General features: G+C 45.6%; 1 protein-coding gene across 5 annotated transcripts in view; it reads left to right on the top strand.

Annotated features, from left to right (window-relative positions):
- Window positions 1-14,074, top strand: part of MSANTD3 (Myb/SANT DNA binding domain containing 3) — a 1,043,106-nt gene that overhangs the window by 241,139 nt on the left and 787,893 nt on the right. The gene's annotated exons all lie outside the window — the stretch shown is intronic.

Below are 14,074 nucleotides of genomic sequence, written 5' to 3'. Positions count from 1 at the left end.
TGCTGGAACCGATCATACCTTGGGGCTGCAGACTAAAAAAATTGTCTGAACGCATTGGTCAGACGGCCACCTTCTCCACCGCTCCTTCTTTGACTGACCGAAGCCTCAGCAACATGTTGTCCAGGAACAAGAGTTTGTAACCTCCCAGTCTCTGGGAACGCATTGCACAGACCTTTCTGCAAGGCCTCCCGAAGATCTTTCATCCTCTGCTCCCTCTGTGACGGCAAGATAAGGTCCGCAACCTTACCCTTGTAACGTGGATCAAGGAGGGTTGCCAGCCAGTATTGATCCCTCTCCTTGATACCATGAATACGAGGATCCTTCCGCAGGCTTTGCAGGATCAGGGAGGCCATGCAGTGTAGGTTTGCTGAGGCATTCGGTCCGGAGTCCTCTGGGTCACTAAGGATGACATGATCAGCAGCCACCTCCTCCCCGCCACGTACAAGTCCATGGGTTTCTTGGGACTGTAAATGATCCCTTGAAGACTGCTGCTGATGCTGAGTGCCAGGCTCCACCTCCACGCTGACACAATCCTCCTCCTCCTCTTCCTGTGTGATCGGCGGGCACGCAGGAACACTGTCTGGATAAAGGGGGCCTTGAGAGGTAAGGAAGTCCTCCTCCTTCCTTCTGTTCTGCCTCAAGTGCCCTGTCCGTTATTTCACTCAGCGTGTGCTCCAACAGGTGGACAAGAGGTACAGTGTCACTGATGCATGCACTGTCACTGCTCACCATCCTCGTGGCCTCCTCAAATGGTGACAGGACAGTGCATGCATCCCTGATCATAGCCCACAGGGGTGGGGAAAAAAAAAACAAGGTCCCCTGACCCTGTCCTGGTGCCATAGTCACATAGGTACTCATTGATGGCCCTCTGCTGCGTGTGCAGCCACTGCAGCATGGCCAACGTTGAGTTCCACCTGGTGGGCATGTCACAGATTAGGCGGATCTTGGGCAGGTTAAATTCCTTTTCCTTTTGTAGGTCAGCCAGCCGAGCACTGGCATTATATGACCTGCAGAAACGCACACAGACTTTCCTGGCCTGCCTCAGGACATCCTGTAAGCCCGGGTTAAGGACGTGAGCCAAACAGGGCACATGGGTCAGTTGTCCCTGTCAGTGGTAATATGCACCTTACCGCTGACTGCCCTGTCCAGTGAGGCCAAGACATTGCCTTCCACATGCTGGTAGAGAGCCGCAATCGCCTTCCGGGAGAAAAAGTTGCGTTTGGGAACCTGCCACTGAGGAATCGCACATTCCACAAACTCACGGAAGGGGGCAGAGTCTGCCAACTGAAAAGGCAGCAGTTGAAGTGCTAGCAATTTAGCCAAGCTAGCATTCAACCGCTGGGCATGTGGATGGCTGGGAGTGAACGTATTTCGGGGGTGCAGCAGTTTGGGGCAGGGAAATTTGCCTGGTACAATCTGACGTTGGTGTACCGATAGCAGATTGCCCCCAAAGTACTTGGCTGTGACACACCTAATTCTACACCTTCATTCCTCCTCAGTGCAGATCTCAGAGAGGACTGAAGGTATAGTGGGGTTGGAGATCCCAGCTGATGAGGAGCAAGGAGAGGTCAGCTTTGTTCTTTGGTGTGGGTCTTTTATGTACGCTTGCCAACGAACTGCCTGGCAGGTCGACATATGTCTGGTCAAGCATGTGATGCCCAAGCAGGTGATGTTTTGGCCACGCGAGATACGCTTGAGACATATGTTGCAAATGGCAGCAGTGAGATCTGGTGCACTTGTCTCAAAAAAGGCCCACACCAAAGAACTTTTGAAATAACGCGCAGAGACAGCAGCGCCCTGCACATGCGGAGCTCTGCGGTGTGATGCAGTCGGTGTGCTGCCCTTAAGCTGGCCCCTGGAGAGCATCCTGTCTCTGTGATGTTCCTCCTCCTCCTCCTCCCCCTCCTCCCTCCTATCAGGCACCCCCGTGGAGTCAGTGACCTCATCATCCCCTCCCTCCTCATCACAGGAGCAAACCTGGCAGTATGCTGTAGCTGGGGGAACATGACTGCCAGATTGCTGTTCTTCTTGGTCACCCCCTCTCTCTGGGCTCACGTTACTGCCTTCCTCTAGTTGGGTACCATCATCGCAGCCTTCAAAACGCTGGGCATCCTCCTGGAGCATGTACCCAACACTGTGGTCGAACAGTTCGGGGGACTCCTCAGGAGGACATAGTGGGGCTAGGAAAGGAGTGACTGATGCCATTGAGCCGAGGGAAGAGGCCGCGTTGGCAGCTGCTTTGCCAGACAAAGTACCCTGAGCCTGGGTGAGAGAGGATGAGGACGGCTTGGTCATCCACTCTACCAAGTCTTCTGCATGTTGCGGCTCAACACGGCCAGCTGCCGAAAAAAAGGACAAGCGTGTTACACGGCCACGTGCTGATGAGGATGCACCGTCTCCATGACCAGCACTGTTGCTTCTAGACACAGAGCCTGCTTGCCAACTTTTATTGGCTTGTGACTGTCTGCCTCTCCTTGTTGGCCTGCCAGACATACTAATGGCCTGCAGTAAGATGTAGCTGCACAAAGCTGGGATGTGTGTGTATATATATATATATATATATATATATATATATATATATATATATATATATATATATATATATATATATATATATATATATATATATATATACTGATACTGCAGCTAGCAGAATCAACTGCCTGCCTGTAGTATTATTAGTATGAGAACAACAGCAATTGTCTTCAGGTAGCTTTAGGTGCACACTGTGCAGATGACACAATACACGAACTATAAATACTGTAGCTGCCTTTCTGTGGTATTAATAGGATCAGAAAAACACCACCAATTTTCTTCGGGTAGCTTTAGGTGCACACTGTGCAGAGGACGCACTAAACTAACTTGTAAATACTACAGCTGCCTGCGGTACTAATAGGATCAGAAAAACACCACCAATTTTCTTCAGGTAGCTTTAGGTGCACACTGTGCAGAGGACGCACTACACTAACTTATAAATACTACAGCTGCCTGCGGTACTAATAGGATCAGAAGAACACCACCAATTTTCTTCAGGTAGCTTTAGGTGCACACTGTGCAGAGGACGCACTACACTAACTTGTAAATACTACAGCTGCCTGCGGTACTAATAGGTTCAGAAAAACACCACTAATTTTTTTCGGGTAGCTTTTAGGTGCACACTGTGCAGAGGACGCACTACACTAACTTGTAAATACTACAGCTGCCTGCGGTATTAATAAGATCAGAGAAACACCACCAATTTTCTTCAGGTAGCTTTAGGTGCACACTGTGCAGAGGACGCACTACACTAACTTGTAAATACTACAGCTGCGTGTGGTACTAATAGGATCAGAAAAACACCACTAATTTTCTTCAGGTAGCTTTAGGTGCACACTGTGCAGAGGACACAGTATGCTAACTGTAAATACTGTAGCTGCCTGCCTGTGGTATTAATAGGATCAGAAGAACACCAGCAATTTTCTTCAGGTAGCTGTAAATACTGTAAAAACACCTGCCTGCCTGTCAGTAGGACGAGAATAACAGGAATGGATCTAGCTAACTTAATACAGTGTGTATATATATATATATATATATATAATGTATGTATGTGTGTATGTATGTGTATATGTATGTGTGTGTGTGTGTGTGTGTGTGTGTGTGTGTGTGTATATATATATATATATATATATATATATATATATATATATATACACACACAATATACTGTAAGTGTAGCCAACTGACTTACCTGCCTACTCTATCTAACTTAAATCAAATGACACTATCTCTCTCTCTCTCTCTCTCAACGCCGGAACACATTACACAGGGCTGACGTGCAGGTGGCCTTATATAGTGTGGGGCGTGTACTAAACCCCCTGAGCCATAATTGGCCAAAGCCACCCTGGCTTTGGCCAATTACGGCTCTCTGTACAGACGGCGCTGTGATTGGCCAAGCATGCGGGTCATAGTGCATGCTTGGCGAATCATCAGCCAGCAATGCACTGTTATGTCGCAGTGAATTATGGGCCGTGACGCGCCACTCGAATTTGGCGCAAACGGCCCATATCGTTCGTAATTTGACGAACAGTCGAACATGGGTTCGACTCGAACTGGAAGCTCATCCCTACTCCCCACCTTTGCAATGCCATACAATTTTGAAGCCATCAGTTCCAAAAACAGAGTCCCAGTAGTCTTCTTCTTTTTCAGCAAGGGTCCTGGCAAATTCTAGGCTGGCTTTTTTTGTGCATGGGCTTTAGGAGAGGCTTCCTTCATGAACGACACCCATGCATGCCATTCCTCTGCAGTGTAGGCCGTATTGTGTCATGGTAAACAATTACCCCAGTTTGGCTTTCTGCTTCTTTAGCTAACTGCAGTGAACTTGCATGGCGATTTTCCTTAACACATCTCATCAGAAGACACTCCTGTCGTGGTGTTGACTTTTGTGGATGGCCTGGACATCTCTGTGAGATGGCTGCAGTTCTGCTAGTGTATTCTGACTAATAAGTAAAGCTTTGCTGATTTTCTTGTAGTCTTCACCTTTCTTGTATAAAGAAATCATTTTCTTTCTCATGCCTTGTGACATTTCTCTTCCATATGGTGCCATTTCTGATAGCATGAAATGCTATCAGAAATGCTATCTGATAGCATGAAATGGCAAACTGTTTTCTTTGTTAAGTAATGCTCTTTTATAATCAACTGTCTGCTGGACACCTGAATAAATCGACTCACCTGTAGTTGAATTCTTGTTAATTAGGATTTCGTTGTCTAAAATTTAGCTTTGCTCCTAAGACTTCCATTGGGGTGTATTCATTTTTGCAACATGGTCTTAAATTATTTGTTAGGAAAAATAATTTTTTGTGTTTGCAAATTACCTAATCTTGGTTGCAATCAATGGCCTGCATTTGTGGGAGTATTTTGTAGTATAGTGTCCCATAGAAAATGTTGATTCTGCAAGGAAAGGAAATGTTTTCTGTTGGGGTGTACTCCTTTATGCTGTGCACTGTGTGTAATGTATATTGTAGCAGAGCGTTCCAGAGAGAGCGCTGGGAAAAGTTCTGTTCAGTGTTTATACGTCTCCCAGGCTCCTCTCATACACATTCAGGGATCTCTGATCTATAGTCCAGTTCGGATCTTGGTCCTCTCTCCCAGGCCAATTTAAACTCACCTGAGACAGTCAGTGCTCTTGACCTAGGAACCTCAGACAACTTCTGTCTAGGAGAGCAAAGGGTTGGTAAAAGCTATTAAGTTGTGTATGTGGAAGCTGACAAGCTGCAGGCTTGCTCGGCCTGGTAGTTAGGACAGGTAAATATTGTATAGTTAGTGCCGAGACATGGCTAGGTTTTTGTTTGGCTATTTTTGTTCCTATTTGTTTTTCTGGAACCCTGTACAGCACCAGTATATAGACTTGTATACAGTGGGGACGGAAAGTATTCAGATCCCCTTAAATTGTTCACTCTTTGTTATATTGCAGCTATTTGCTAAAATCATCAATCAAGTTAATTTTTTCCTCATTAATGTATACACAGCACCCCATATTGACAGAAAAACACAGAATTGTTGACATTTTTGCAGATTTATTAAAAAAGAAAAACTGAAATATCACATGGTCCTAAGTATCCAGACCCTGTGCTGTGACACTCACATATTTAACTCAAGTGCTGTCCATTTCTTCTGATCATCCTTGAGATGGTTCTACACCTTCTACACCTTCATTTGAGTCCAGCTGTGTTTGATTATACTGATTGGACTTGATTAGGAAAGCCACACACCTGTCTATATAAGACCCTTCAGCTCACAGTGCATGTCAGAGCAAATGAGAATCATGAGGTCAATGGCCCAGCCAGAGCCCTGACTTAAACCCAAATAAGCATCTCTGGAGAGACCTAAAAATGGCTGTCCACCAACATTTACCATCCAACCTGACAGAACTGGAGAGGATCTGCAAGGAGGAATAGCAGAGGATCCCCAAATCCATGTGTGAAAAACTTGTTGGATCTTTCCCAAAAAGACTCATGGCTGTATTAGATCAAAAGGGGGCTTCTACTAAATACAGAGCAAAGGGTCTGAATACTTAGGACCATGTGATATTTCAGTATTTCTTTTTAATAAATCTGCAAAAATGTCAACAATTCTGTGTTTTTCTGTCAATATGGGGTGCTGTGTGTAATGAGAAAAAAAAAGAACGATTCTAGCAAATGGCTGCAATATAACAAAGAGTGAAAAATTTAAGGGGGTCTGAATACTTTCCGTCCCCACTGTATATCACAAACACTGCACTGTTTGTCACTACCTCACTGGATTTGGAATCTGTGTCTGAAAGACTGCTCATCCCAGGGAGCTTTGTACCTGCTACCCATTCCCTAGGTTACATATAGTGGAGACTGCAACCAGCAGTAGTAAGTTACTACTTAAAAGGCCAGTACCTAAAGTGACTAAACATGGAGGAAATCCTCAAACAAATGGTGTTATCCAATGCTGCACAACAGCAAACCAATGCTATTATACAGGAGCAATCACAGAGGTTGTTTGAACAGCTAGCCACTGAGGCAAAAGCGGATAGAAAAACCCTGACTAAGGTTGTGGAGACAATAGCACAGTGGTCACCTGCTAAAATTGATCATGTTGGAGACAAGCCCTCAGTCATCTATGTGGGTCGATTTCTTTTCAAGATGACTGCAGATGATGATCCAGAGGCCTTTCTGCTAACGTTTGAACGCACCGCTGAGAGGGAAGGTTGGCCTAAAACCCAGTGGGCAGGACTGGTCGCCCCCTTGCTTTCTGAAGAATCACAAAAGGCCTACTATGATCTGGAGTCGGCAGAAGCAGGAGGCTATGAAAAGGTCAAGCAGGAAATCTTGGCGCGACTCGGTGTCACCTTGGCACTTCGAGCACAGCGGGTCCACAGCTGGTTTTTCCAAGACAAGAGGCCCCCAAGATCGCAGATGTTCGACCTAATTCACCTGGTGTGGAAATGGCTACAGCCAGAGTCCCTGTCTGGGCCACAAATAGTGGAGCATGTGGTCATGGACCGATTCCTGAGGTCACTACCAGTTCCCCTGCAGAAGTGGGTGAGTCAAGGAGACCCCAAGTCGGCAAATAACCTGGTGGAGCTCGTGGAGAGATACTTTGCTGCAGAGAGCCTGGTCACCACCCTTACAGCCGCATGGACTTTCCATCCAAAGCCAAGGTCTCCCCAGGCAACCGGTAAGACTGTTCCAAGGGAAGTGGGTGGTAAGCATGGTAAGGAGATAGAGGGGAGGATTTTTGGTGTCAGGGCTGAAATTTGGCATCCCAAACAAGGGAAGCCACTGCCTGTCAGCAAATCAAATTGGGGCAACATCAGGTGTTACCTTTACCAGGAACTAGGACATGTTGCAGCAAACTGTCCATTGACAGATGAACCTATGCAGTGTGATTTATCTTATAGAAGACAGTCTATGTTTAATATTACACAGAGTAAATTGATACCCAACATGTCATGCTTCAAAATTGCGCCTGCTCGTGGAATGGTGAGAAACTTTTACTCTTAAAAACCTCCATAGGCGATATTTTAAAAAACTCTACAGGTTGTATTTTTTGAGTTACAGAGGAGGTCTAGGGCTAGAATTATTGCTCTCGCTCTAATGATCGCAGTGATACCTCACATGTGTGGTCAAGTATGCGCTCGGTGGGACGGATATGGATATATATATATATATATATATATATATATATATATATATATATATATATATATATATATATAAATTTATTTTTTTTTTTTTACTTTACACTGTTCTTTAACTACTTGCCGACCATCGCACATAGATGTACGTTGGCAGAATGGCACAGGCAGGCAAATGGGCGTACCTGTACGTCATCTTTAAATTTGCCGCCTATTGCGCCTGCCACTGGAGCGTGCCCGTAGGTCCTGGGAACTTGATGTTCTCCGGCGGCCCACAATTGTGGTGTGGAGAGGTAGAATGGGGAGATGCCTATGTAAACCTTGCTATAAGGCATAAATTGGGATAAAATCTTAGGAACAAAGAACACGGAGAAGAGATGGGTTTGCTTTAAGAGCATATTAAATAAGGGCATTAGCCAATGCATCCCATTGGGTAATAAATTTAAAAGAGCGAACAAAAGTCCTGGATGGCTTAACTCCAATGTAAAAATGCATATAAAAGCAAAGGAGAAGGCCTTCAAAAAATACAAGGTTGAGGGATCATCATCAGCATTCAGACTTTATAAAGAATGCAACAAGAAATGTAAGGGTGCAATAAGGACGGCTAAGATAGAACCTGAAAGACACATATCGGAGGAGAGCAAAAAAAAATCCCAAGAAATTCTTTAAGTATGTAAACAGTAAAAAAGCGAGGACAGACCATATTGGCCCCATAAAGAATGAGGAAGGACATCTGGTTACAAAGGATGGGGAGATGGCGAAGGTATTGAATTTATTATTCTTCTCAGTCTTCACGAGGGAATCGAGGGGCTTCAGTAACCAAAACTGCAGTGTTTATCCTCATGACACATCACAGGATGCACCTCCATGGTTAACAGAGGACAGAATTAAAATTAGACTTGGGAAACTTAACATTAATAAATCACCGGGACCAGATGGCTTGCACCCGAGGGTACTTAGGGAACTCAGTCAAGTAATTGCCAGACAGACCATTGTTCCTAATTTTTACCGACAGTCTACTGACCGGAATGGTACCAGCTGATTGGAGAAAAGCCAATGTAGCACCAATATTTAAAAAGGGCCCAAAAGACATCCCTGGGAATTACAGGCCAATTAGCCTAACATCAATAGTACGTAAACTCTTGGAGGGGATGATAAGGGACTATATACAAGATTTTAGTAATGAGAATGATATCATTAGCAGTAATCGGCATAGATTCATGAAGAATCATTCTTGCCAAACCTATCTATTAACCTTCTATGAGGAGGTGAGTTGCCATCTAGATAAAGGAAGGCCCGTAGATGTGTATCTGGATTTTGCAAAAGCATTTGACACAGTTCCCCATAAATGTTTACTGTACAAAATAAGGTCTGAACAAATTAATGAGGTGGGCAACTACATGGCAAATGAGGTTCAATGTAGAAAAATGTAAAATAATGCATTTGGGTGGCAAAAATATTAATGCTTTCTATACACTGGGGGGAGAACCTCTGGGGGAATCTAGGATAGAAAAGGACCTGGGGTCCTAGTAGATGATAGGCTCAGCAATGGCATGCAATGCCAAGCTGCTGCTAACAAAGCAAACAGAATATTGTCATGCATTAAAAAGGGGATAAATTCCAGAGATAAAATAATTTTCCCGCTCTACCAGACTCTGATCCGGCCGCACCTAGAGTATGCTGTCCAGTTCTGGGCACCAGTCCTCAGGAAGGATGTACTGGAAATGGAGGGAGTACCAAGAAGGGCAACAAAGCTAATAAAGGGTTTGGAGGATATTAGTTATGAGGAAAGGTTGCGAACACTGATCTTATTCTCTCTGGAGAAGACACGCTTGAGAGGGGATATGATTTCAATATACAGATACCATACTGGTGACTAGGGATGAGCTTCGAGTTTAAGTCGAACTCATGTTCGACTCGAACATCGCCTGTTCGCCAGTTCGCTGAACAGCGAACAATTTGGGGTGTTCGCGGCAAATGCGAATGCCGCGGAACACCCTTTAAAAGTCTATGGGAGAAATCAAAAGTGCTAATTTTAAAGGCTTATATGCATGGTATTGTCATAATAATGTTTGGGGACCTGGGTCCTGCCCCAGGAGACAAGGATCAATGCAAAAAAAAGTTTTAAAAACAGACGTTTTTTTCGGGAGCAGTGATTTTAATAATGCTTAAAGTGAAACAATAAAAGTGTAATATCCCTTTAAATTTCATACCTGGGGGGTGTCTTTAGTATGCCTGTAAAGGGGCGCATGTTTCCTGTGTTTAGAACAGTCTGACAGCAAAATGACATTTCAAAGGAAAAAAAGTCATTCAAAACTACTCGCGGCTATTAATGAATTGCCGGTCCGACAATACACATAAAAGTTCATTGATAAAAACGGCATGGGAATTCCCCACAGGGGAACCCCGAACCAAAAAAAAAAAAATGACGTGGGGGGTCCCACTAAATCCCATAACAGGCCCTTCAGGTCTGGTATGGATATTAAGGGGAACCCCGGCCAAAATAAAAAAAAAAATGGCATGGGGTCCCCCCTTAAAAGCCATACCAGACCCTTCAGGTCTGGTATGGCTTTTAACCACTTGCCGCCCGCCCTATTACATAATGATGGCGGCAAAGTGGTTTGATAATCCTGATCGGACGTCATATGACGTGATCAGGATTATCCGCTATTTCGCGCCCCCGGGGGCGCGCACCACGCATTCGGGGATGACACTTGTCCCTCGGACACAGCGCATCCCCGATCAGGGTAAGCAGCCAATGAAATTGGCTGTTTACCATGTGATCGGCTTTGTCCAATGACCGCCGATCACCTGTCACAACAAATCGGGCACGCGCGCAATGCGCGCCGCCGGGGGCGCGCAGCGCGCCGATCGGAGAAGGCGAGTGTCCCTCGGACACAGCGCATCTCCGATCAGGGTAAACAGCCAATGGTTGTCTCCAATCACAGCCGGTCACAAGTATAAACACTGTGGCGGTTTCCAGGGATCTCTCCTTCTCTCTCCTCACACACCGATCGTGTGAGGAGAGAGAAGGAGAGATCTGATCAGTGAGTAAAACATCTATTTTTACTGTCTACTGTCTGCACAACACGAACCCCTCCTCATCAATAAAAAGAACCTGTCACAGTCCATCAGGATCTGTCACAGCCCATCAGAACCTGTCACAGCCCATCAGAACCTGTCACAGCCCGTCATCGGTACCGCCATCAGCACCGCCACCGCCATCAGCACCGCCATCGGTACCATCTGGATCTGACAGCCCATCTGTCACACAGGCCACCATCAGTACCATTAACGGTACCGCTATTAGTACCGCCATCGGTAACATCTGAATCTGACAGCCCATCTGTCATTGCCCACCTGTCACACAGGCCCGCCATCACTACCATCGCACAATCCCGCCAAAAGTACCACCATCATGTCCCAAAGAGTGTATACACCTGAGGAGGCATATAACATCCTTACCATGTCAGATGATGAGAGCAGCGGGGAGCTCTCATTATCCGATTCTGGTTCGGAATACGAGCCAGTGGAGGGTAGCGGATTGGAGTCCGAGTCAGCGGAGGAAACCGCCCCTCCTAAAAGAGTAAGGAGATCAGGACCGAGATCAGAAAACCTGCCTACCACCAGCAGCGCCAGACGCCAGGAAGAGGAGCCCAGTACAAGTACTGGAATTGCACATCTAGCCCAAAGATTCCGGGCCCAGTCCTACCTACCTGATGCCCTGGCAAACCCCTTATGGTTGCCTGCCAACTCAGGATCCGCTACAATCCTCCCTTTCACTGCACAGCCAGGTGTGCAGCCCAACACTTCGAATTTTTCATATTTGGACTATTTCCATTTGTTTATCCCAGAAGATTTGTTGCCGTACATGGTGGACCAAACAAATCTCTATGCAGAGCAATTTATTGCTGCCAACTCCAGTTCGTCCTACGCCCGTATGTTCCATTGGCGACATCTCACACTAGACGAATTCAAATTGTTCTTGGGCCTTACTTTTAATATGGGGCTTACAAAGAAAAACAAACTGCATGCCTACTGGTCCACCCACCCCATCCACCACATGCCCCTATATTCTTCTGTGTCCAGGACACGGTACGATATGAAAATGCGTTTCCTACATTTTAATGACAATTCGCAGTGCCCGCCCCAAGATCATCCCAACCACGACAAATTATATAAGCTTCGCCCCCTAATAAATTCTTTTACCAAACGATTTTCTGAAGTCTTTATCCCTGACCAAAATATTTGTGTAGACGAATCCCTTATCCACTTTACTGGCCGGCTGAATTTCAAGCAGTATATCCCAAGTAAGAGAGCCAGGTACGGAGTGAAATTGAACAAATTATGTGACTGAACCACTGGTTACGTGTACTCATTTCGCATTTATGAGGGAAAAGACTCCCAGCTCCAGCCCTGTGAGTGCCCCACATACATAGGAACCAGTGGTAAGATTGTGTGGGACCTTGCATACCCCCTGTTCAAAAAAGGCTACCACGTATATGTAGATAATTACTACAACAGCTTGCCCCTTTTCCGTCACCTGTATTGTGAAAAAACCCTGGCCTGCGGTACCTTCCAAAAAAATAGGAAGGGCTTCCCACAGAATTTACTAGCAAAACGGCTACAAAAGGGAAAGCCGCATTCTTGAGGAATGAGGAGGTGTTGGCCATGAAGTGGCGGGACAAGAAGGATGTTCACATGATGACTACCATTCACAATGACACCTTGGTGGAGGTTCAGAGAAGACGTGGCCCTGTAGTAAAGCCTGAATGTGTCCATGACTACAATCTGTATATGGGGGGGGTGGGTTTAAATGATCAGATGCTGCAACCATATTTGTCAACCCACAAGTCCAAATATTGGTATAAAAAAGTTGCATTTCATCTGTTTCATATGGCCATGTTCAATTCATTTGTCTGCTATCAAAAATCACCCGAAAACCAACCCATCACCTACCTCAAATACTTTGAAAACATTGTCGCTGCCCTTATTTACCAGCAAGGACCCGTCCCAGGAAGCATTCGCTCTGATAGTGTAAGTCGACTTCATGAGCAACATTTTTCCTATAACATTCCCCCCACGGAATCCAGAAGAAGACGCCAAAAGAGATGTCGCGTATGCTCAAGTGGAGGAGCTAGAAGAGATACAAGTTTTTATTGTCCCCAATGTCCCTCCCAACCTGGCCTGTGTATCGGTGATTGCTTCAAAAATTATCACACATCCATCAGATGTTAGTTCCCCTTATTAGTAACAGACTGCCATTTCCCCATTTCAATTACCTGTGTGCATCATTTGCCTGCCACCATGTTTCTACCTTCCATGTTAACTGATCCTGGCCTGTTTGCCGACAATGTCTTTGCCTGCCGTTTTAACCACGTTTCTGACTTCCATGTGCACCGACCTCAGCCTGTTTACCGACGATGCCTTTGCCTGCCGTTTTAACCATGTTTCTGACTTCCACGTGCACTGACCTCAGCCTGTTAAATTGACCATGTTTTTGCCTGCCACTTGGACTGATCTTTTGCCCTTCTACTTCAGTACACAGGGGTCTCGCATATGTGAGGGGCTTCAGAATAGCGTTCTGAGTAGAGAAAATCAGTTTTTGGTTTGGTTCCCAGGACAGGGTCTGGTTGCCCGGAGGCTTCAAAGAGATTTGGGTGGGAGAAGCCTCTACCCCTGTCCCCCTGGCCCTAAGCTTGATGGTCCTTCCTGCTGCCTGGACCAATACTTTGGCTGTGCTGATCATATCGCTGCCTGTAATGACCCAGGACTTTATGGACTGTTTATTTCTGCTGCCTGGACCAATACTTTGGCTGTGTTGACAATATCTCGGCCTGCTGCCTCTACTGACTATAGACAGTATTTTTGCCTGGACATCTCTGCCTGCTACCTGGACCAATGCTTTGGCTGTGCTGACAGTATCTCTGCCTGAACTAACTATGGACAGTATTGCTGCCTGGACGATTGCTTTTGCTGTCGCTGACCACATCCCTGCCTGCCGCCTAGACCGATGCTCTCCTCTGTGGACCACTAAACTACTAAAACCACAGGTAATCTTTTGTTATTTGGTATGTACGTGTTATGTATTAGAATGTGTAATTTATGCTCCTAGAACGACTGGAGGTGCTATTTGGATGTTGGGCCTCTGTATGTGGCCAGGCTGTGTAAAAGTGTCACACATGTGGTATCGTTAAACTCAGGAGTAGCAGAACGTATTTTGTGGTGTCATTTTTGCTATGTACATGCTATGTGTTAAAAATATCTTATAAATCAACAACTTTGTGTAAAAGAAATGCGTTTTCATTTTTTCCCACGTTTTCCGAAAACTTCTGGAAAAAAATGAACCGTTCATAAGACTCATTATGCCTCATAGATTATACGTTGGGATGTTTGCTTTCCAAAATGGGGTCATTTTGTGGGCGTTTCCAT

This window comes from Aquarana catesbeiana, linkage group LG05 (genome assembly GCF_042186555.1).
Source record: "Aquarana catesbeiana isolate 2022-GZ linkage group LG05, ASM4218655v1, whole genome shotgun sequence".
Classification (NCBI taxonomy): Eukaryota; Metazoa; Chordata; class Amphibia; order Anura; family Ranidae; genus Aquarana; species Aquarana catesbeiana.
The sequence above is the reverse complement of the archived record's forward strand: the minus strand, read 5'-3'. Positions and strand labels throughout refer to the sequence as shown.